Genomic DNA, 25,046 nt, shown 5'->3' with positions numbered 1-25,046 from the left:
TACAATTTCACTGTCAAGATTTAATTAAGAAATATATCACAGCCTTTGGAATAAGTGGAATGGTTGGGGGTGTTGGACAAGTGCACTATGTGACATAAAAATTTGTGTGCTGACCAAGCTGCCTTCCCAAAAGTGAAAAGGGACAAGATTGCTTAAAAAAGCCACCAAACCATTCCCCTTACCTATAATGCACATGGTGCTTTTACATCATTCTCATCACTGTGAGCCACATTATGTAGCTGGGATTTGATTGTATTAACCTACATATTGCAGTCTTGAAAATCCTGGGAAAAGGACACATTTTATGGCACTATAAAGTCATCATTTTTCTGCTACTGTATGAAGATTATTACATCTCTGAAAATACTAAACAGATTTAATCCTAAATAGGATGTATTTTTTTTTCTGTACAAGCAAGCTGTCTGGCACGCAGCCGGAAATAAAGAGAATGTTTATTATTAAGTTTTAGTGACTTAAAGTAATATTTGTATAAATGCATACACATAGAAGCACTAAAAAAAAAACAACAAAAAAACCCATAACAAAAAGAAATTAAAGCTGACATGTTGATTTTAAATAAAGTTTTGAAATAGGGAAGCCTAATGGGCAGCTAGACATCATTCACAAAGACAGACTAATATAAATTAAGAAATGTTTCTGCTCTAAACCTCATGTTAAACCTAATCAGTATTTACTGTATTATCTCTGGATAGAATAAGGACAATACATTATCTGTTTCAGTAATGCAAAGTTAATTTTAGCTGTCAGAAGGTTGGAGTCAAAGCCCTGTAAAAGAATATATTTCCTGAGTGAAATCTAAAGGGACATTTTAATTTGTTTCTGTTCCATTGCTTCTGAATAAATTGTTTTGAAGCAGATAATGAATTAATGTAAGTGCTAGTCTTCTGTTCTGGTCCTAAAATTTCTAAAAGCTTTCCTAAGAAAGCTCTTTTTTCTACTTTTAAAGTAAAACCAAATACATTGGAGGGTTTTTTATCATTAAAATGCCATTGTGAAGGCAGTTCCAGCAAGAGTTTTCAAAGTTCAAATTACCTTAAGTAAAATTTATACATTTGTTTTATAGTTTATAAAGTTGTGTCAGACTTGTTTAAAGTTTTATATATGCATTTATACATATACCCATTTTCAGGGCTGTAACTATATTGGCTGTTTCCAGATGCTCACCACTGGGGAGGAGAATCCTAAACTTGGAAAAAATTTCTGAATTTTAATTTCTACTAGCAAAGTAATTATTTGAAGGTAAGTAATTTGTAGGTAAGTGATTTAGAATTGTTGAGAGTTGAAGTGTGCAAGCAAAAGCCTCTCCTGTATTTTTTCAACTCTCTATAATGTGTCTTCAGCTTCTGAGACTCAAAGCTGCAAATTTCTTTTAGCTGTGCAAAACAAGTTACAGAGAAACTTCAGTGGAATCAGGGAAGGTCCTGCAAGCATGGTTTTAATAATAACATACACCCTACTACTGAATTCATGTTACCCTGGCTATGAAATTATTAAAACTGCAGCACTGATCACCACAGGATGCTGAAACAGCCAACAATAAAAATAAATTGGAAACAGATCACAGCAAATTCATGGGTAAGGAACCACCACTGTTATTTGAATGTGATGACTCTACAGGTAACCTCCATCCCAGGAACTCCTAAGATGTTTTGAGCAGGACTATTCCAGTGTGTGCTGTATTTAGGAAGTGTCACAAAGTGAATGTTTTTTGGGTCTTAGTGAAAAATACCTGTGTAGTGACATGGAAGATCTTATTGGTTCACAGCAGTGAATTGTAAAGAGCTTAACGGGGACAATGATCTGTTTAGTGCCGTGGGGTTCTAGCATGCAAGCTGGAAAGCTTTTGCCAGATTTTCAATTGACTGAAAGGATTCCTCTAGCCCTGGAGAACCAAGCTGAAAAGTATTCTGTGGCAAAGTAGCAGCTCCCTCTTTAGTGATGGGTTCTGGGCCCTGATGAGCCAGAGGGCTCAGACACTCCCCTCCATTGGCACAATGACTCATTTCCCTGGCTGCTGCTCTAAGCTCTGCCTTTCTTCAGCTGAGAATAAATGAGGGCTCTGCTGTACCAGAGCTTGTAGTACGCTGAGCTGTAAAAGCTATTGTTAAACAAAAGTCATTTTTTGTCTGAGGCTCATGAGGGAATGGGAGGGAGATACAAGAGTTGGCAAGTTAGGCCAGCACTTCAAAGTACAAAAGGCCTCTAGTTAGTTTGACTTCCTTAGGTTTTCCTCTATATGACTTATTCTTTCCTAGCTGGATCCTCAGATTAGCTCAGGAAAGTGGATACTCCCCTATTTTCCACAAAATTATGACTTTCCTTTCTGTAGGATAGCCTGCTAAATTTTGCAACTACCTCTTTCTACTCCTGGAGTATCTAAGATAACCAAGAAATGTTCTTTCAATGTCCTTCAGATTAGAAGGCTGATTTATTTGAAACAGGCATGAGTATACTCTGTGCTTCTGCTGTGCTGCACCCTCTGTATTTGCAACATCAGTGACCATAGCCCAGCCACCCAGAACTGGCAGCAGCAAGACACCAAACCCAAAAACTCTCACTTGCTCCCTTCTTCCAGAACTTACAAAAAAAAAAAACAATAAAAAAAAAAAGGGTTCCTTCAAACCCATGCAAAGTTTGGTTTGGTTGGTTGGTTGGTTCATTTTCCTCTCTGCTTTCCAGTAACGATGGAAACTGGTGAAATCACAAAGCTGCCATGCTTGATGGAAAAGTTATTAAAAGCTGGAGCCATAGCTTGCAGTCTCTGAAAGGGCTCTGCTGCTCTGCCTGCTTTTTAGACCACAGAGAAGTTCTTCATAGTTGTGTTGCTTCTGAAGGGTTGTGAGCCCAAAACACAGTTTAAGCTGCTTTGAGTCAATACCTGAGGACAGCTGGGTAGGGGAACATCCATTTTTTAGGCATAGAATAAAACAGCTGCCTGTGGAAATATTCTTAGGGCTCCAAGTTTACAACTGAAGGTGTATTTGATGGTCAGCAGATGTAAACTATTACATCCCAACCTATATGGCCTTCAATTGCCTGGCATAACTTCAGCTTCTGAAGGGCTTTAGTTAAATTGTTACAATTCATCTGGCTAAGAAAGACCACAAGCATTTTTAAACCACTTTTCCCCAAGCCTTCACTTTGCCTATTCATACTGAAAGCTCTCTAGGAAATGGACTACTTATTATTGTATTTTTGTTCATTACAAGTGCCTGGGTTTTGAGGCACTACTGCAGTAACACAATTAGGAGCAAATAACCACTCCAGGGTAATTCCATACAGACTTTCATATTCACATTTTTGTACCTCAGATACATTCACAGCTTACTCAGTGCATCAATTAATTAAGCTAATCTGAGCCTACTTATGACATATGTTTGTAGCTTCCAAGTAATGGAACTGTTTTATCTTTTTGAAACACAAATTGCAAGTGTTGAAAGTTGGGGCTCATGTTTGTGTGTCTTAAAGCAGTGAAAGAGATACAAAATTAAAAAGTCCAAACCCAGCAATAACTTTGTGCTGGTGAGCAAGAGCAGAAAAACTGTCAATTTTTGCCCTTTCTTCTTGTGGGTCAGTTCAAAATCTCTCAGAGCAGCAGCTCAGCATCTGGCAATCAGACTTGTTGCCAAATAGTCCATTTCTATTATTTTAAATGCCAGCCTGAATCCACAGCAGGTTTCGCAGCTGCTTCCTTATTTTACATAATTAATCAGTGAAATAACTGCTAATTATTAAACTTTAGGAATCATTTTATGGAGGTGATGACCAAGATATCTGAAGACATGAAGTTTAAATGCAGGTTTAATGTCTTCTCCTGGTCAAACAGAGCATTTTTGTGTTTTAGGGTTGTCTTTTTGTAAGCTGAAATAACAAAATGTAAACTGCTTACTGATGCACTTTGCCTTAATATTAATCATATTTAAGCAGGCAGTCTTCTGATTTTTTTTTATATGCTATCTACTCCTTCAGATACAGTTAAAGGCATGTGTGTGTTTGTCCAGCTTAGCAGTATATATATTTATAATTTAAAACCAAATCCTATTCCAAAGTAAAGGAAATACTATTCTCATAACAGACCTCAGAGAACTGGAGCTTTGTTTTCCTGGCTAAGTAACTACTAACTCATTGAAGGAGTACAGAATTAAATCTAAATTTCCAGCTTAGTGCAGGGATAGGTGAAGATCTGATGATCACTATCTCAAAATTTCCATTCCAAAACCCTGTCTCTACTGTTCTCTGCTTTCCAAGCTAACCTTAACCAGCTGGTTGAAATTTCTGTCTGCCTTGGGTTATTTTCTTTTCAGCATAGGAAAAGAAGAAAAAAACATTTCCAGGGAATACATGTTAGAATATTTTCCAGCAGTCATGTTTTTCAGAGACAGACAGAGAAAAGTTAAGTTGTTTTTGTCAATGTAAAATGTCTGGGAATATTTTTCTTGGCTGAGAAATTCTAGCTGTCTTTTATGACCCTGACATCTGACACAGGATGACCTTGCTGGTGGCTTTGACATCTTTGCAGAAGCTCAATTAAATCTGACTAACAGAAAAAATAAAACCTCGCAAGGTGTACAGGCTTAGTACAGACTTCATAGATTTTTGAGAAATGAATTCTGCAAAGAATGCCAGTGCTAAGTTTTGTTTCCTCATAGGAAAACCACAATGCATTGTATTTCCATTCCATCTCCAAGCTAAGTCTCTTAGGCGTTCCATCATCTCCAGCACGTCAGCAGCTGATTCCAAAGGATCCTGCCTTGTCAAACAGCTCTTTGTTAGCAGATTCATCTTTGGAAGCTGCTCTAGGTCAGAGGCACATCAAGAAATTTTGTATTTAGAATAAGTAATATTTTCAATTGGCTGCCTTGTATTTTTCTCTAGAGAAATATTGATCTTTCTTTCCAAGAAAGGACCTGAAAGATACCAGGGCAAAAGTTTCTAACTACAGGCTCATATAAAACCAAACACACTCTTTCAGGAAAACATTTACATGCAAGCTTTGATTTTTATGGATTATAGCCCATAGCTGCTGTCATGGGAGACAAGGCTCAAAACAGCACAGACCTTGTCAAAAACTCTGCAGCAAGGACACAACAGGTGTCACACACAGGAACCCATGGAATTTGCTGCTCACTAAAGATTTGCCAGTATTTCCAGACTATGCTACCTGTTCCCCTGTACTGAGGACATTGCAAAAGGTTTTTGCTTATGTTAATCTACCCTGCGAATTAAAGCTTTCCCCCCTACTTTTTCTTTCCTATGTTTCTGATAAACTCCTCTTCCTGAAGTCACCAACTCCTACTGCATGAGAAAGTTTCATGCACCTGTTTATATAAACAGAAGTGAAACTGTCATTTTTGAAGTTTTTCAGCTTCTTTAACAGAATTCCTCTCACCTCCTTCTATGTGTCTACATAAGCTAAAAGCAATCTGTGCTAGACAGGTACTCTTTGGTACTTTAGGCACCTTTTTTGGGAAAGGAGTGAAGCAAATACTGGGGTGAGATTGTACTGATCTATTTACACCAGATGCCATGTACCTTACCAGTGTCTGTTTCTCTCTAATACTGCAAAAAGAAAGTTGGAGTGATTTGTTCAAGATATCTACCTTTGGTTTGTTGAATTCTAACCTTTATTTGCAGGTATTAAGTGTTTAAGCTTTGACTGAGAATAAGGGATATTTGGCAATTTTCTGGTGGGAAAGTTGTTGTTGTGATAATCAGCAGGAATAGATTCTAATAGATTTTAATTGATCCTACTACAGCATAGTCCTGGTGTTTAGTGTCCTGAGAATCTCACATTTTTGAAAGGGAAAAAAGGGTATCTTCCCTGAAGTAGATTGAAGTGCAAGTGAAAAACCCCTTCAGTATGGCATCTTAGGTCCTGACTAAAATCCCAAATTTGAGCATTCATTTTCTGAGCTTTTAAAAAGTGAACCTGCTGAGCTTTGCTGTACCCACCCTATCTGCAATAACTGAGCTTGGTTTAATTCAACTAAACATGTTTAGGTGATGACAACGCTGTGTTCAAAACAGGACACCAACTTATTAAATATATTGTAGTTACCATATTCTAAAAAACACATTTTCAAAGTCTGAACATTTATTTCCCCTATTATGATAAGTGTATGCATTTTACTGAAGTAGTGGTAACTTGCTTTCCCTTAACTGTAAATGACCCTATTCATTTGTAGCTAAAATTGTCCTCCCCAGAGTGCACTGGCTTCAGCAGAATTACAACTTGCATGATTTTAGCTGATAGACTCTACTGCAGATACATAACCTAAAGAAGTAACATATTTCTGGCAATACATGATAAAAGAAGCACTTGGCAAAGGTCAGCTTTTCAGATGTCTTGTGGAAATCTCATTAAGCACAGTCTTCTGATAGGTCTTCTTCTTCTGCCTCAGTGCCTGTACCAATTGTCCTGAATTTCTGATTGAAGTTTGGCATCTCAGTGACTTTTTTAACAAGTTATAAGGTTCCAGTATAATTAAAATAACCTCAAAGTCAAATTTAACAGGTGAGAATTTTGATAAAACTCTTTGAATTAACTCTAGTGTATGAAAGTAAAACAATCTCTAAATTATCAATCCTTCTTAAAGTAGCTAAGGCTGTTAAGATTTGAGTGAATGTCAGGCAAATTTCTAAATATTTGAACAAAAAAGCCCCGCTGAAGCAATTATTCTATATTAATGGGAACTATGCCAAAATGAAACTCTAGTGCAAGCAGGGCCTATCTTCTTTTCAGTTTTCCATTTTAAATCTGAACTTTCCCTTCATTTCAGCTTTCCTCTTTAAATGTTTTTCTGCTGTGATGACTTTTCGTTAAGCTGCTGTTAAAAGTCTAGGTTGGTGCATATGTTAAAAGAGTGCAGGTACAGAAATCAGAAATAGAAGTAGATGATCCAAAAGTTGTGATGAGCTCTAGTTCAGCACTGGGACAAAACTTACCACTATCAGCATTGTTGCTGCCTACAAACTCCAGAAATTGTTTAAGCTGAGCCACTAAAATAAAGAAACATTAATATTTATGTGGTGATGTTTTGTTTGACCATCAAACCAGTTTGCAGCTGACAGACTGCTATAAAATAAAAAGATGGACAGCAACTAAAAAAGAATAAAATTAAGCTGTGTATTAGATATGAATCAGTTACAGAGTGAGATGACAAGCTTATTCTCTGTCCTGCTGGAGGTGCTTCTATAGGGAAGCAGAGTACTCCATGACCCTGAGGTTGCTTTCAGAGCACATTTGCTTTCCTTACATGCACAGCAATAGGTGAGCTTAAGGGCTGACTCCTAAAATCTGCATTACATTATCCTTTAGGAAGGAGTAAGTTACAGAGAGTCTTCATTCATGTTTTAGAAAAATCTGTGTGCCTATTTTCTGATCTTGTACTTGTTCAGGATGCTTGATCCCAGATCCCAGCATTACAGAGATCCCTGCAACCTCTGCTGCATTGCAAAGGACTTGGATTGAGGTGGCTGCCAAGAGGCTGAGCAGTAAGAAACATCAAAGAGCTAAGGCTGAGTTCTGTGGGGCACTGCAGGGGTTAAACTTGCTGGCATCCTCTCTGGTCATGTACAGGAGCTCTTGCCCTCTTCAAAAAACTTCAGTCACTTTTGTTGTACTGAACTGAGAAGGAAAGCCCTGCAAATTTGAAATGTAAAAGTAATCTCCATGAGACATTCAGCTGTCTCAACTATATTTGGGACAGCTGAATGTCTGATGAGTGCCCCAGTGGAGGCATCACTCCACTGGGAATGTGCATTCCTGTGGAGCATCCTCAGGCTAAATCACAGAGAGTATCTCCTGAGACACCAAAGAAAAAAATTATGGAGTCCATTCAAAGGTAAGTAGATGGTAAATGTTTACATGGATTACAAAAGATGAAGTAGCCTACCAGATATTGGAAGATGCAAGTACTTAATCCATGGGAGAAAAAAAAAATACAAGGATATTTTGTGCTTCTGAAAAACTGCTGTCTGTGTATTCCAAGTATGGAGATTTCACAAGCCAACTGCTGTCCACTGACCCAGCTTCAGTCTAAGCCTTATTGAGGGGTATGAGATATAGGAACAGTCTACCAATATGCTGGTAATTTAAATGGTAGATGCTGATAAGTATCTTTTTCCTTCCTGCCTGAGCTTTACTCAAATTCTTCCATTAAAATATATAATTGAGTACCTAGACAGTTGCATTTTGATTTGCATCTCTTGCCAACCCAATATATCTTTCAGATAAGCCTTTCATGCATTGCTTTTAATAATAATGTCTTAAATTAAAAGGCTGCTTCCATCAGCAAAATGAAGCAAGATAGCCAAGAAAATACCTATGTGCCTGAGAAATTCATTAGAGTAAGGAAAAAAAAATCCATGAAAAAGGGATGATAATGAGAAAAATATTGAGCCTCAAAGATGACAATACTGAAAGGAGAGACTGCATTTAGGGCTTACTTACTGCATGGGAGAGGCTGTTTTCGCTTTCCAGAGAGCTTGCCTTTTTTTGTTTTTGTTTCTGTTTTTTTTTTTTTTTTTTTTTTTTTTAATTCTGACAAAACACATAAAGTTTTGGCAACTTAGTTACTTTTAAACTGCCATAGGCATATGGGAGTTTACTAGCACAAAACCTGTGCCTGATAGTGATATCAGGGATAATCCTTTATGCTACTTATGTAAGTGTTAGTTTTAATGATTTTCCTTCTTCCAACACTGAGAAACCTACAACTTATTAATGGCAAAAACCATTAATAAGAGCTGCTCAAAGAAGGCAATTTATTGTAATCAAGATATGCTTTCTAATTACCCTCCTGGTCTCTATTTATGTTGCAGATTGTGCTACTTATATTTATCTTAGAAATATGTTATCCTTATAAAATCCTTTTTTAAAAAGAAATATTTGAAAAGGTGCTGCAAAATATTATAGAGTATAAGGAACTTGCATAGCGACCACTAATGAGGCACGTGCTTGCCTTTGAATTGCATTCCCTCTTCCTCTCCCTCCCATCTTTATTTCTCATCTTCAGCCAGCCAAGGCAGCATTGAAGAAGAAAACCAGTTCCCATCTGACTCCTCTCTGCCTGTCTGCTGAGGAGTGCTGGTGCTCCTGGCAGGCTGTGGGCACTCGGGGACACACAGAGGGTTTGCCGGAGGAGCTGACACACATCCAGCCTCAGACGGGTGTTGTAAACCTGCTCTCTGCTTGCCGTGACTATGCAAAGACAAAAGGCTCTGCCTGGGACAGAACAACCCTTCGCTGCTGGAGCACAGATGGTATGAAAGTGCTTTGTGTGACACAAGGTGTTAGAAAATGCTTGGCTCACTAACATGTGCTGTCAAGACCTGTTTTCTCCAAGCTGCCAGCCTGTCATTGTCTTTTGGAAACAAGCATGCAGCCAGGAAAACCATTTCCATCAGAAACAGAAGCCCTGTTTATACTTCACTTTCATTTTCTCCTACCAGGTAATTTCTCTTTCTAATGTCACCACAGGTATTATAGTAGAATTAAGGAACAGCCAAAATTTCTCTTTCATTGCATAAACACCCGTAACTAGAAGAGAGAAAATAGGTTTTAAAAATGACAAGAGTAAAGAAAAGAGAAGCTTTCAAACCAAGCATTCCCCACACCTGAATTTGCTGAACTTCCCAGATACAGAATAAAAATCTTCCTCTTCTCTATGAAGTGTACAGATGGCAGCTGGAGGAAATCCTGGCCCAGGTAAAATCCAGTTTAGAAGTAGGAAATAATACAAGTCTGGGAACTTTGTCTTTTTGTGTACATTCTTCTTGGAAGCAGCAAAGGCTTATGAGGGCTGAAACTGGCCCTATTCTGATCTAGTTTTGACTAAAAACTGTATGTTTCATTAACTACCATGAACCAACTGGATGACTTTAATCTATTTTACAGCTACCCAGTGATATTTTTATTTTTTTTCTATTACAAATGCAGAAACTTTGTCTTTGCCTCTTATTGCCAGACTTTTAAAGTGCAATTTGCTGTATCTTTCAGAGCGTGGACACAATCCTGAGATGATGGGGTCAGAGCTTATGTAGATATAGATGAGGGTAAGGAGAACTGAACATGGGAACACATCAGCCTTAAAGGGCTTTTTCTTTCTCTAGCAAAAAAAACCACCACAAAACAATGTGATTAAATACCTTAGAAAGTCTCTGACTGTCAAACAGTGGCACATGACTATTCTGTCTCAACATGTGGAATTTTCATGTTCATTTATGAACAATCATATTTCATGTTCATTTTCTCAGGCAATTAAATGATTGCTGAAGATTTACTTTGTTTCTTTTTGCTTTATTATTCACATGTCTCCGTGTTAAATTACAATTTTTTCTCCCGATACTGCGGCAGGAAGTTTTATCCTTCTGTTTTTAAAGATTTTTGTATTCAAACCAATTGTCCTTTCTGAAATGCTATCAATGTTAAGTGGTTGTATTTGAATGACTATATAGGAAACAAGGATTTCATCTTTGTTGTTAAAAATCTACAATTAGGCTATGGAAAAAGTCACTTGGTAAAACAGCAGAAGGCAAAACCATAAATAAAATCATTCATTTTGCTAATGCAAAAATTGAGAAAAGTCTTCTCACAAAATATCATGTGCTACTGGGCTTTCCATCTTCAAAATGTCTTGCAAAGGTTAAGTCTTTAAAATATATCTGTGCAATGAAGCATTATATTGGCACCATTGTTTCTTTCCCCTCAGTTAAAGTAGCTGTTGAGTGTTTAAATGTCCAAGGCTGTGGAGAAGGTCGCTCAGATCTAGGACTGCAGACTATGCTTCTTCTGTGGTGCCTGAATTTCTCAGACTGGGCTGGACATTCTTCATTTATTCAGTCATCCTTCTGTCAGCCACTGCTCTCCTTTTCTAAACTGATTGTCCTCTTTGACATCTTTTCCTGGCTGCTCTGCAGCTTTCCACTGCACTGAGTGCACTCAGATTACCCCATGAAGCCTTTAATAGCCCCAGAGGTCAACCCTCACTTGGCTGCATTTCCCTGCTCCCACTTGAGACTTTTTGCAGTGCAGACTTTTCTCCTCCTGTATTACTTTAAGGAAAGGTCAGTCTGGCAGAGGTCAGCAAAACTCTGTATTCAACCTGCTTTGCAGAATCCCTATGGAAGACCCAACCAAATTAATTTGATCTCTAAAGCAGGTACATCACATACACGTGTATGAAGTCTCTGTGTGTGAGGGTAGAAAGCAACTCACCATCTCCTGTGTCAGGAATCAGCTTAGAAAAGCTGCCTTTGGGAGTAGGACTGGTAGTAGGAATTCAATCAGCCTTAGCAACACTGGATACTGCCAAAAACCTGCAAAAGAACATAATATAGGCTCTGTAAATGACAATGAATGATGTCTGCTTCAGAGGAAGAAAAAGATTTTTCAGAAAGGCCTAAACTGTACTCTTCAGGATCTCTTCAAATAACTGGGAATGATTGTTTAAAAGCTTAGAGACCAGTGCTAGGAGCTCCCCACACTCAGAGTTCACATAAGAGCATAGCTGGTGATGACAGAAATACTTTGGAATGAGCTAATGACCAGAAAGGGCCTTGCAGGATTGGGCACACCAGAAATCGACTCCACTTGAAGAACTCAAGAAATCGAAAAGCCTGACTTGTACTTTCCTGAAGATAAATGACCAGTTAAAGGAAAGGGGGAAGGAAGCCTGAGCTGTTTGGCCAAACCAGCAGTTTTAGTGTGTCTCAAGCTTTTAGCACCGAGTGCATCTGTCAGGTGCTAATTGTCAACTCCCACTGGCTGCAGCAGGAGCCCGGGGCACTTGGCATTGTGCATTATTAACCTGCTGTGATTTAGCTAAAGAGATAGACATGCCAGAGTATGTGATGTTTGAACTGCAAGGCATTGTTTCTTGCATTCTCCCAACTTTAAGATCTCTTTTTTTTTTTTTCCCAGTTAGCAGTGTCTCACAGCAAGCAACTGCCTAAAGAGGAAACATAATGCAAAAGAATATGCACTGTGAAAAGTCTGCACTGTGAAGTGCAGAAATATATCATTCTACCAAGAGTAGGCTGATTTAATTTAAAATATAAAATCTTTAAATAGCTAATGTGCTTAAAATGTAGAAAATCAGATAACAAAAGCAGTTCTTGTTTCAAAGGAGAATAGCAGCCAGAGAGAAAAATGAACAAAGAGAAGACAAAGTGACAAAAGAAATAAGGAAATGTCATTGATTTCCTGGGAAAAAAAAAGGATAAAACCTAATAATTTTTCACACATTATCAAATAACATGGTAATTTATCCAGAATATAATTATGCTAACTTTTGGCTGTTAGTTGGTATCAGATGAGTTCTTTCAGCTCAGAGTGTTCTTGGGGCAGGTTTTGAGGATGGTTACAGACATGTTTGTTGGCATTATGGCTAATTTCCCTGGAGGTGTTCAAGAAAAGACTGGATGTGGCACTTAGTGCTGTGGTTTAGTTGAAAAGGTGGTGTTTGGTCAAGGGTTGTATTTGATGATCTTGGAGTTCTTTTCCAGCCTTGCTGATTCTATTGCTCTGTGGGCTAGGCTAGGATACTAGGTCATGTGGGTTCTTGAGGTTGTCAGGGCAACTTTGGGGAGTTCTGGTTTCATTATTGCTAATGGAGGGGTGAGAGCACCCAGCAAATTATGAGTTACAACATCAGTGCTGTCTGTTTTGCAAAAACTTGGAAAAGTAAAAGCTTTTATACTTTTGTACCCATGCCACCAGTAGACATAAGACATTTTTCAAAAATTAAGTCTCCTTTGTACAGAACATTAACCTTCAAAATGTAACTTGTTGGCAGTAATAATAGAATTTAAAAAGTAAAATGAGTGCCTGTGCTCTGTTTTTCCCACTCTACTTTGTAATTCAGATTTCTCTCTATAGGCAAGGACAGAAGGCAGAGGGGCCAGCATGACCTGCTGTGGGAAAATGCAGCACTCAGAACATAATGACCTACTTGGCTGTATCTCATTGAGCATCCACCAGATGACCATCAGTAACTGACTGAGGTAGACGCAGCATGGCCCTTTTCTCTGTTTTTGTTTGGAAGTTGTTGCAACCATTGCCTCCATCCTTTTCTCTTACCACACTCCTTCAGATGTAGGAAAACTCTGCTCTGAATGAGACTGCAGGAGTGCACAAGAGCTGGGATAATTTTAGGGTTATCTTAAAATGCTAAGAAGGTTTTCCATCTTAAGGGGTGGATGAAGAGGAAGCTGGCTTTAGTTCTTGTTTGAGATCTTGCACCTTTATTCCCAGGTAAGAAATTTTATGTATCAGAACATCTAGTCAGCACCTAAACACCTCAGAGATTTATTTGGCTTTTTTTAACAAATAAGAAGTCTCTGTTTCTTCACAAGCACAAAGTCTTTTTCATGCATTACCCCTGCAGCCTGTCCTTTTCACTTTCTCTTCTTTTTCAGCTCCTACATCTTCACATTTTCATCTTCATCTCGACACAGCTCTTTGTAGTCAGGCCATCTCCAATTGCATTCCCTATTTCTCTCCTTGTCCTCTAATACAAAAAGGAGTATTTCTGACATGCATGTGGTTACACAGTCAAGAATTTAATTGTTGGCACTGCCATCCAATAACTTCATTCTTGTCTGAATGGGAAAAGTGACCTCTGAAGGGGATCTGGAGGCCCCCTGGCTGCTTATATTACTATTTGCTCCCTGTTATCTTGTTTGGAGTGCTGCCAGCCACTCCTGTGCAGGGAGATTTGCAAGCTGCCTACAAGCTCTTGGGAAGACCTTGTCTGAATGGGAAGGATGTGGGAGTCCTTGTTGATGATACAGCTGCATGGATGGAGCTGTTTTACCTCTTCATTTATCATTATCATTATAATTTCATTATCATTACCTTATCATTTTCAGCTTAATTAAAATGTAAGTACCCTGGACCTAGAGGATGAGCACAAGAACTGAATAGACATCTCCAAGATGAATTTTACATAGCTGGAAAGCAATGTTCATATGGATTTATGCTTTCTTTTATGCATCAGAAAAAACTCAGGTAATGCTCAATGATTTAAGTGAGGCTGGGTTTAGAGTAGTGCTAAATGCAGCCGAAGACAGAGAAGACATTACAAAACTGCAGAAATAAGGATTTTTGGAACTATCAATAGGTAATTTACAATTAGAGTAATTTTTGTTATGGTAGAACATCCCCACATAAGCAGAAAAAAAGGGGACTTACCCCAAGTCCTATGAACTCTCTCTTTTGTTTAATAAACAGAAGCTAAGCTTTTAAAGGATTTGCAGTTGTTTTGTACATATGTGGACTTAATATTTCTGAACAAAACTCAAACTTCTTTTTACCCAATATAAAATAATTTCACATCTGCTCAAAATCCCAGCAGTCTCAGTTTTTATGTGGCAGCAACTTCCTCTAGGAAGATAGTCCAGCAGAAGAAATTCTGGACCTGCTTCCATCTCTGAAACACATTTATTGTTTCCATTGCTTCTCAAGCCTCAGGGTACTCCTACTTCAAGTCTGAATATTTGTTATGCAGGTTGAAGTCTGCCAGTGATGAAAACCCAGAACTATCAATTCCTGCCCTCCTTTCTTAGCAAAGATATTGATATTATGAGGGCTTTGGTCTTGTGAAACACAACGGGAAAAATCTTGGGAAATGTGTGAAAGGAAAGCTTTTTTGAGGTTAAAAATAGCATCTGCAATAATTCCATGAGAAGAATAAAAGTGACTTTCTTACTGTGTGGAGGATTCTAAGTAAGACTTTAAATTGTACCTTTTTCTAGGATAATTATGGAAGAAAAACAGCTTTCCATGAATCCAACTGCTGTTTTAAAGGCTCAGCTAGCAGCATCATTTCCTATCATGCAGAAGATCTAAGTTCAAGATCACACACAAGTTTTTGTCTTTTCAAAAGGCAGCAGGAAGTGAAGGTGGCATAAAGAAAATTACAATCTTACTGCAAAGGCAAACAGAAATCTCTCTGTGATTATGAGCTGAGTTTGTGTTTCCTGTACAAAAGTAGCAAGGAGTTAGAAGCAGATAATACTCCCTAGAATGGCTTGACATCCATAGCTGGATGAGAATTCTCTTTTTCTTTAAATTTACAGTGGCTGCATCTGATGTTCCAGAAAAAGATGGATCAGTACAGCCCTATAAATCCCAAACACATATGTAGTATATCTTTTCAGAAATAACTTACAAACCAGCCTTCCAGAGGAGAAGAAGTCTGCAATAATGACAGCACACTGTCAGTGCAATAAAGAGGAATTCATTATTCAGACTGCAGGGGTTGACAATGGCCAGAGGGCAAATGCATAAAATAAGAAGAAAGAGTCAATGCTCAAATGTCAAAAACTCCCTGCCACAAGCGGAAAAAAAGAGAAATATGTTCAAAATGTATTTCCTCTGTATAGGAATGATGGTGATGATGATAATAATAACATTTATTTGAGTATGATAAATATACATTATTTGAGGGTGAAGCATTATATGACATCATCTGTGTATAAAAAAAAAGATCCCTTTCCAGTGTTCATTGTCATAAAATTAAAAGAAACCTTTGCAATCTAGAAAGTGGCAGCAAAACAAAGAGTTAAATATGTAGGATAGTTGGTTTTGTGAATAATCCTTGTTGACAGTTTTTAAGCTACTGATCCATTCTAGAAACAAATCTGATTGTTATCATTATTCCTTTTATTACCTAAAGAGGATAATAGCTACTCACAAGTGCAACTACTTCAGTATAAAATTTTGCAGGCATAAATTGCACCCTCAAACAAGATCTCAATCCCACAAAGGAACAAAAGCCCAGTTGTTTTTTCTGGAGTTATTTAGTTTTAAACAAACTACCTTGTAGTCTGATTTTTTTTTTTTTTTAGTTCCTCCTTCCTTGCTATTGAATGCTTTTGTAAGAAGGCAGGATTCTTGTTCTGTATTTTTCTTCTCCTGACATTTCCCATATGAAGTTACAATCCTCTGATGGCTTGTATGAAGAGGATTAGAAACATGTCATCACTAATTGCAGATGAGGATTCAAAGAAGGGCTGGGCAGGAGATGCACAAAGATGAGATTGCCTGGCCTGTCTTGATTAGGCTGTGGATGCTTTGTGCCTGCCTCTGCTGCTCCAGGAACTTAGCCTGCCTCCCACATCTGTCCTCACCTTATGGCAAGGGAAAATTGTTGGTTGTTGAACAGGATGAAAGACTGATTTCTTTACTGTTCCTAAAGACCCATTTCTGCCATGAGGACTACATAAACTTAGTTGGCTCATAATGCACAAGGGAGTGTGAAGTTGCAAAGAGGAATCACTTTTAACTCAAAAAAAAAAAAAAAGACCAAAAAAACCGAGATTACACTTGTGGGATTGTTTCTTTCTCCTCAACAGAGTTTTTGGTGTTTGTATTAAACTGTAAACTGAATCACTGTATCCTCACATACACCACACAAGTGTGGAAGTAGCAGTGGCTAAGCAAGCCCTCACCATCTGTGAGCATTCCCACTTCTTAATGTCAAACTGTTACCAGTTTGGCTAATAAGGTTAAGGAATTACATAATTGAAGTGGAATTACAACAGAATTATGTCAATGTGTGTTCCCCTCTCTTTTGCTTCAGGATGAATCAATTATGAAACATAAATCCAAGTACTGGATACAATATTTATAACCATTTAGGCTCCCAGGCATTGATTAACCATGACTGAGGGAACTTTTTCTCATGGAAATGAATGTTGTATCATAAAGAGCCTGTAAATTCCCATCTAGGGCTGTGAACTGCTTGGAAAGACATTTTACTCTAGCCCTAGCATTCTTTGAAAGGTTGAAGTCTGAGGAGATAGGACACAATAAGTAAGGCCAAAAAGTCAGATTTGCTTTATGCTCTTCTGTATGGATCATTCCTCAGTGAGTCACGTAAGTAGAGGAAATTTCATGAAAATGCCCCTTTGTCTACTTTAAAAAACAATCCCTCAAGCCTTGCAACAAGGTCAGAAGTGACTCAAGAGTTCCAAAAAGTGGCAAACCTGAGCCAGAGTGATATGAATTCTCTTCAGACTTCTAATGGAAACCACAGAGTTTTGTCACAATTTTCAGGACTTGTCTGTCAAACCTTGACAGATCAGGAAACTGAAAAGGATGATTTCTGGATTAAGACTGAAAATAAAACCTAAACTCTACTTTCAAGGAGAAAGTATGTTTATTTTAATTAATGAAGAAATATGCAGTAAAACTACCTCCTTCTCTGCCAACAAAGTTATAATCACAGTTCCACATCTCTGTCTCTCCCATGACAAATTTTGGGCTCTCATTTTGGTGAGAAAAATGTCTTTTTCAAAGTAATTTGAAGAACAATCTGTGACTTACTTAGGAAATAGTGAAATGCCTCAGATTCAGAATTAAAGGCAAATAAAATTTTTAGCTGTATTAATAGACTTGTTGATGTAACCTGCTGGTTCTTGGTCATCTAAGTTTATGGTGTACACCAGTATCTTTCTGCAAAAGCTCTGTTGCTAAAATGAGTTAATTTTCTTGTCATTTAATCACTCAATCAGAGCACTTCTAGTGAAGAAAGACAGGGATTAACAGACAGAGGACTAAGTATGGGATTAAATAATGTGTATGTTGTTTCTGGACTGGTATAACAGACAAATGTCTGACGTATCAAAAGGTCATGTCTCTAGAGCAGGCAGCCCTTCAGTCCTGTGTAACATTCTTCTAGCAAAGTTATCATATGGCTCAAACTTTCCTGAAATAGTCATTCTCTTTTAAAATATAGCTACTGGTGATACAAGATTTAAGCAAGACAAAGTTCTTGGAAAATGAAAGGGAATCTTGCCATAAGTTTTATCAGTGGCTTGGCAACCCTTTGGAGACAAACAACTTTGGTGTTGGTTCATCTTTACTCTCAGAGTTTGGGGTTCTGGACACCATGCTGGCTTACAGAAACACATTAAGTCTATTTACCATGCTGGCTTACAGAAATATGTTAAGGCTTTTTAACTCCTTTCTTCCTGATGCAGGTGCTGCTGTTGGAAGAGTTTTTGGGGAAGAGTTCCAGTTGTGAAACACAGAAATGGTGATGGATACAGCAGGGGGCCACTAAAGGTACTTGATTATGTTTTTCTTCCAGAGAAGGCCTGTAGAGCTAGCATAAATGTTTATATTATCCTTCACTGCTGCTTTCAATTAAATTCAATTTAAGAATTTCAACTTCTACACAATATTTTCAAAACTGGCTGGTGTTTGTGAGGCCCTGATGAATGCAGCTCCAAAGGATGCTGCTGCCAGAGGTACCTTTTGAAACAGATGTGTTTAATGGTGATTTACAGTCAAAGAATTGCTCTTCATTCTGCTAAATTACATTTTGTTTCAGCACTCCAATCTTTAAGCCATATCCAAAATCTGGATCTGTTTAGGAAAATTCACTGCAGCCTGGCTGAGCTTACATCTCAAGCACATAATTTTAATATGTAGTTATAAATCACTTCTAACTTTCTGCACGTAGAGTGTTTTCTGTTGATGTATTTGAGAACACTGTAGAGAGGTTTGTAATTAAATGAGGAAAAATAGGACTTCTTTTATGAAGAAATCAATTTTTAATGCCATAGAAATACGAGAATTTTGAAAATGCTGTGCACTCTTTATTTTGGCTTTGTACCTGAAAGTTGCTCAAAAGTAATTGCATTTCTATTTAAAAGACAGTGGAGGCAGAAATAGCCAGTTTTGTTTTACATTTGGGATAAAAACTTTATCAACTAAAGAGACCACAGATTTAGGTAAAGATGTTTAGATTTATCTAAAATATTTTCAGGGAAAAGCTCTCCAAAATCTTTTGCTGAATTGTGTACTAAATTGCATCTGTCTATTCATTAAAAGTGTCTACACGTCACAGTAGGGTTTAGTTTAAAAATGATGTGCTAGGGCTCGAAAATCACACAGTTCAGTTTCTAGTACCAAATGTAGAAAATGCCCTTCTCTTCCTTGTCCTTTTCCAGCCCAGGGTGGCCAGTTTAGTGTTCTGCCTGTTTTTGATTAAAGGTGAGGTACCACTATGATCCAGCATGGTAATTACTGTATTCCAGTGTAAGTCACAGACCATTGCTGCTATTATTTACTCTGAGACAAAAACATTCATTCAGTCCTCTCCAGCTACAGGCTGCAAATTCTTAATGGCTTGACTTTTGCTGTGAGTGAAACAACTTTATTTTTCATTTGCTCCACTTGCTGAGATAGCTGCACTATCTGTTGTCCATTCTCTGCTGAAAGATTTGAAATTTGCCAGCGCTCCCTTTCACTATGGATCAGAAGCTAGATAAGTTTTCAATGTTAAGGATGGTCACTTGCACCTCATCCAGTTTCTCCAGGCTTAACTAAATGTGAACATTTGTCAGATCACTTTCTCTTACAGAAATTTTCTTTTTTCCTTTGTAGACTTGGTGGTGATATCTGTGCACACTTGAACCTATATCAGCAAATTCCAAGAAAAAATGGATGATAGAATATGGAATTTATTAACTATATTTCTTTGTGAAAAAGGTTTACTAGGTTTACTTCATTTTGTTCAAAACCAGAAGCTAATATGGGAGGAGAAGTCTTCACATAAACAAAAACCCCAAAATAGTCTCCAGCCCCACAATTTTTTCTCCTAGAACTGTTTAATGTGGGAAAAACCTGAGTGCACAAAGCCACTCCATCGTGAGCTAGTGAGTCACTGCCTTCAATCTGCACCTCTTTGGTTCAGGCTGACATATTTGCAGCTAAACTTTTTAGGCTTGCCAGTTCTCTGGGGAAGATGTAGATTACAGAAAAGTTGGGAATTTTCAAGATACAGCTCATCAATTCACCATGCATAGCACTTCTGAGAAACCGAGCATCTAACAATAGGGAAAGGCAAGAGAGAGGAGGAGATATGGATCTGAGTGCAAGACCTGCAGAAGTGATTTCAGCTTGTTAGAAACTTTTAGGACCTAAAACATCTTAGTATTTAAGTACCTGCCTTGAAGAAGCTGTAAGTAGCAACAATGGATGAAAGTGCTTTTTTGAAGAAGTGAGTAAATCTGTTCCTTTCTTAATGGAAAAATCCACACAATCTGTCAAGAAGTGGTAGATGTTCTTTAAAGCAGACAAATACCAATGGCAGGACATTTCCTGCCTGTCCTACTGATGAATAGGACATTCGGTAGAATCCTAGAATGGCTGGGATTCCTCAAAGATCATCGGAGTTCCAACTTCCCTGCCAGGGGGAAGGACAGAGAGTAAGCAAGGAGAGGTTAGAGAAGGACAAGAGGCTGGAATGAGGTGTGCAGTGGAGGGGATGAAGGTAGGCAAAGCTACTGTAACTAATCATACTTGAAACTGGTTCTTTCACTCAGTTCCAGCAAACAGAAAACAAATTTTTCATTGTCCTCAGCACCTTTTAACATTGCAAAGGATAAGAATGTACAGGTAGAAGAAAGATCAGTCTTCAAAATATGAAGGTTTTAAAATTGAAAAGATGCTATTGATTTTAAGTGCGCAGTGTTCATGCAGAAGATTAGATAATCAGTTTTATATTGAAAATATTGAAGTGCACACAGACCATTTCTTGGGGAGTAATCTAGAATATTTTCTTTTATATTCTTATGAAATTAATTCTTTATATTGTGCTTGCTCCACCATAAATTTTCCACTATTGTTTATGGGCAGTTCAAGAATCTGAAACCAAGATTTGCTGCTGCAAAAATTCAGATAAAACCTGTGAAGTAAAGGAAAAAATGTGTAGAACATCTCAGAGTTTCATATTCAGATTCCTTCAGAGAAAACACATCTTTAAGAAAGCTGGATGTATAGTGAAAAGGCAGATAAGTGTTTCATCTCATTATTTTCCTGTCCTAAACCTCAGGCTCATATCCTCCCCCCTTGGCTTCTGAAGACAGAACTGCTTACTTTTCAATCATGAGTAATTCTTCCCTTTCCTAAAAAACCCTTCTCCCACCTCTTAAAATAGTTTGCAATGTTGGAGCAAGGTACAACCTGAGCCAGAAATGGTGAGGTCCAACCAAATTTCTCATTATCCTGACTGTAGACTGTTAAAGCAGAGCTGCAAGCTCAGCTAGCCGGGAGGAAAATAGTCTTAAAATATCAAATCCTCTAAGTGAGGAGATTGAAACAGGAAAGATTGCAGGGTTTTTAGACAGACCCTGTTGTTTGAAGCCTCTCTTAGCCAATGTGGCACTTGTCAAGACTGGAACACCTGGCTGTGTATTTCCAGAGATGTGCAAGTTGATAGTCTTGCTGTATCTCACCTCATGTGATGCAAAGGAGGGCTGGCACTTGCCCCAGGGTGGCTTCTGTGGAGATTGTGACTGCCTCAAAACTGGCAACTGCTGCCATCTCCATCTCTGGCAGCATTTGATCTGCTTGTGGGGACTGGAACACAAAGTTGGCTTGGAAAAATGCACCCATGGCTGGTCTTCTTTGCCTGGGAAGGAGTGACTTAAGCCAAGATTCTGTTCTGCCCTACTCAGCTTGTTCTCAAGCTACTTTGCAAGGCAAGAGACACAGGAAAGAGGGCATAGCAATGGAACAGTGCTGGGCAAGAAAGGGGGATTTTGCTAGCCCTCAGCTTAACCATAACCTTCAGGGACTGGAGGATTCCACAGAAGAAGAGTTTGGATGAGCAATGCTGGAGATAAGGCAAATGGCTCATAACTAGCCATGGCCTGCATGGATGTGGTTAATGCTGGCATTGGGTTTATGATTTGTGCTCAAAGAGCCTAAGCAATTAGATTTACTCCTAAATACCACAGGACCCATGTGGCTCGTTGAGCAGATAGGATTTCTGTTGTGGGAAAGGGCTCTGCAGTGACTAATATCTGGTTTAGTAGTGGGGATAGTAACAGTTGAGACATATTTGCTTGGCAGGTAAGGGAAGGATTGATGATAAAATAGAGCAGGTGGCTCCAGAGGTGCCAGGAAGATAGAGAGGAGAGTAGGTACAAGTAGGGTGAATGCTGGGTGGTGACAGTAGGAGTGGAGTTTCAAGGGAGGCTGCTCAGAGTGAGGAGAACAAATATGAGGGGAAGAAGGAAAGGGGAGGGAGAAAGCGTGAGGGAAGAGGCAAAAGCCAAAGGCAATTTCCAAAGGCTTCTCTCTTCATCCCTGTCCTCCTCCTCCTCATCTTCTGGGTACACTCTGACTTAAGTCATGCCCTCTCAAAAACTGAAGGAAAAACTGAACGCTACAGCTCTCCTTTATGTTCACACTAAGTGATTTGATGCTTGATTAAGTGACGCAGCCAATTTCAGCATCCGGAGATCAGTGCAGCTTTTTCACCTCTTTTTCTCCTGCTAGCAGAAAACAGGACACAGCTGGTTTTTTTAAAGGGTACTTTGTTCTGAGCATTTGGAGTAAATATTTTTATATTGTGTGTCTTAAAATGTCTCGATATTGGTCCTCATTATTCACAAGCACAGGAATAGCATGTTAAAAAAGCATCTTCAGATCATGAAGAAAATGCATAACAGGGTATTAGATATATCTATATCTATGTATATATTTGCATATGAGTGAAGGAATGAGACACCAAGAGTCTCCAGATCTCAATAAAAAGGTTGAATAAAAGAAGAAGCAGGATTCTGACTGTGAGGGTGATATGATATTGTAACCTGAAAACTAAATAAGGAAAGAACAGAATATAAATAATATTTGGATGCAACAGCAGGAAATACAAGGAACAGGTGTTTAACAAGATTTCTTTTGATTGTTTAAGCTTTTTGCTAATGCAAAAATGCCCAAACTCTGACAGACTTCAGCTTTACCTCATGTCAGTGGTTGTCCTTTTGGCTATTTCATGACTCAGAGCATTTATTCTGCTGTTAGTTTGTCTCTAGGGATCTGGGTCTGTGCCATTATGTGTTTTTGATCTCCACTGCATGTGTTGTTTTCTCTTCAGGGCACAGTGGGATTGCATGGCTGCAAATAAGGCCCAGAACTTGTGACTGCTCTGTGAGTTCACAACAGCATCTGCAGGAGAGATTGCCTCACAAAACTGGGTAGGATTTGTTTCCTAACACTTAGAAACCAGGGAAGGCTTTTCTTTGTGATCACTATAAACTATAAAAGCATAAATAAATGTTTTGCAGTGTTTCAAGTATTGGTATAGTCTGGAGGGATATCCGTGAAGAGAGTAGGTCTCTGAACCCTGCTGAGTGACTGGGATTACATAATACTGAAGTTGCTTTACATCTCTTAAGAAGCTCCTTGTTTAAATGACCTTCTAGCAATGAACTCTTTCTCTCTTTTATATTGATTTCACACTGTTTCTTGCATTTAGAAAACGAAAATAAGCTCAGGTGATACCTGCTTTAACAGTCACCTTTTAATTGTGTGTTTAATTCCATCATGATTTGAAAAAGTTTTTTCCTGAATTTCTTTTGTTCTGTGTTTGAAGTGAAGAAATTGTTAGAAGAGTATCTGTAAAAGCATGCTTTCTTTAAGACGGGGTTTCAACAACTTTAGACGATAGACAGAGTCAGTATTGGATGTCAGATTCTGCCTGCATGAACTCCCACCCCCACTCTCCTCCTACACGTTTAGACCTCTACATGGCAGGGACATGCATCTCTAACTCTTTAGTCTCGTTTTCAGAAATTGATTCCATTAGCTGCTGCTTCTTTTTGTTATTTTTCCCTTTCATCTTCCTCACTACTTTCCACCCAGCATGCAGTCCAATATGCTGGCTGATGTTCTCCTTCCAAATTAGAGGGTTTGGCACTAGAATCATCTACAAATAAACTGATCTATCTTTTCACCCCATTCCTCCAGTATATGTATATATGAGAACTGTCTGTCTCCTGAACCTTGCTCTCCTGTCCCTCACCTCTCTCTCCACAGAAGGGCTGGACCCCCTGTCAGGACACTGAGGGCATCAGCACTCTCTGTCACCTCTGCCTTTGAGAGGCTTGGCTGCCCTGGCTCAGGGCTGTGACATTTGTTGTCAGCTCTTTGTTGCTTACTGGATGCTATCTCCAAGGTTGATGGTGGCTCAAATGCCCCTACCAAAGATCCTGTTTAATCTCCATCCCTGTTGTTGTCATCAGTTATGATCTGTAGGTTTTCTAGTTTATTTTTCCAGTTTCCCTCATTTCTTTTGTTTTCCCCTGATAACAAGTGCACCAAGGACACGCTTCCAGCATGCAGGGACCATCCTGATCTCCAGGATGGGACTGCTAGAAGGGGAAAGAACATTTCTGACCTGAAGAACCCATCAATAGATGTACCTAGCTCACAGCTTCCCACATATTCCCTAGCTTGAACATATTTTTCAATCTTGAATTTAAAAGTAATTAGCAACACTTGGAAACGGGAGACCCATTGTGCAACATGGTTCAAATTCTTTCAGTGTCATGTCTGAAATCTGTGTTTCAGGCTCCATTTCTAAATTCCTGGGAAGCAGGAAAAAAGCCAGGTTGAGTGCAGGATGCAAGGGATGGCCAGTGTGGATGCTGATAGAAGGGTGGGCTTGAGTGCTTAGACAGGATTCAACCCATTAAGCAGACAGATGCTTTAATGTTTCTCACCCTAGAGAGTTGCCTTCTATACAATACTTCATCTTTTATGATCTTAATTAATATTAATTAGTAGATGATTTTCTCTAAAAGTACTACCCTATGGAGAAAACTAATCTCTGATATTTCAGTGAATGATATTTGGAAGAAATCATAAAGTACTACAGCTCTATGAAAATGATTAAATAGATTGTCTTTGTTTTGATTTGTATCTGTTTATATATTGTTTTCCTTGATAATGTATATTGTAACTCCCACACCTGGGGAGTTCCATCATGTTTTTTAAACCATAATGTGTAGCTAGAGGAGATCACACTTTTGAAAACTGTAATGAACACCCATTATTAAATAAGGGATATAGTTGTTTTCTTTTTTCTCCTTCCCTGTTTGCTTTCAGTCAGCATACTAATTTTACTTTTATGTAGAATTTGCTCCTCCATTTATATGGTAGGGTGATTTAATTTTTGAACTATTCCTATTTTGAGAAGGAATCCTCCTGCATTTATCCC

At 38.4% G+C, this 25,046-nt stretch overlaps 1 protein-coding gene across 3 annotated transcripts in view; it reads right to left on the bottom strand.

Annotated features, from left to right (window-relative positions):
- Positions 1-25,046, bottom strand: part of HTR1F (5-hydroxytryptamine receptor 1F) — a 103,039-nt gene that overhangs the window by 44,147 nt on the left and 33,846 nt on the right. For all 3 annotated transcript variants that reach the window (XM_021541312.4, XM_085558774.1, XM_085558715.1), the window contains one exon: positions 11,240-11,340. The gene's annotated coding sequence lies outside the window, so the exon portion shown is untranslated. Of the gene's footprint in view, positions 1-11,239; positions 11,341-25,046 lie in introns of those variants that run through there.

This window comes from Lonchura striata, chromosome 1 (genome assembly GCF_050655825.1).
Source record: "Lonchura striata isolate lonStrDom1 chromosome 1, ASM5065582v1, whole genome shotgun sequence".
Lineage (NCBI taxonomy): Eukaryota > Metazoa > Chordata > Aves > Passeriformes > Estrildidae > Lonchura > Lonchura striata.
The sequence above is the reverse complement of the archived record's forward strand: the minus strand, read 5'-3'. Positions and strand labels throughout refer to the sequence as shown.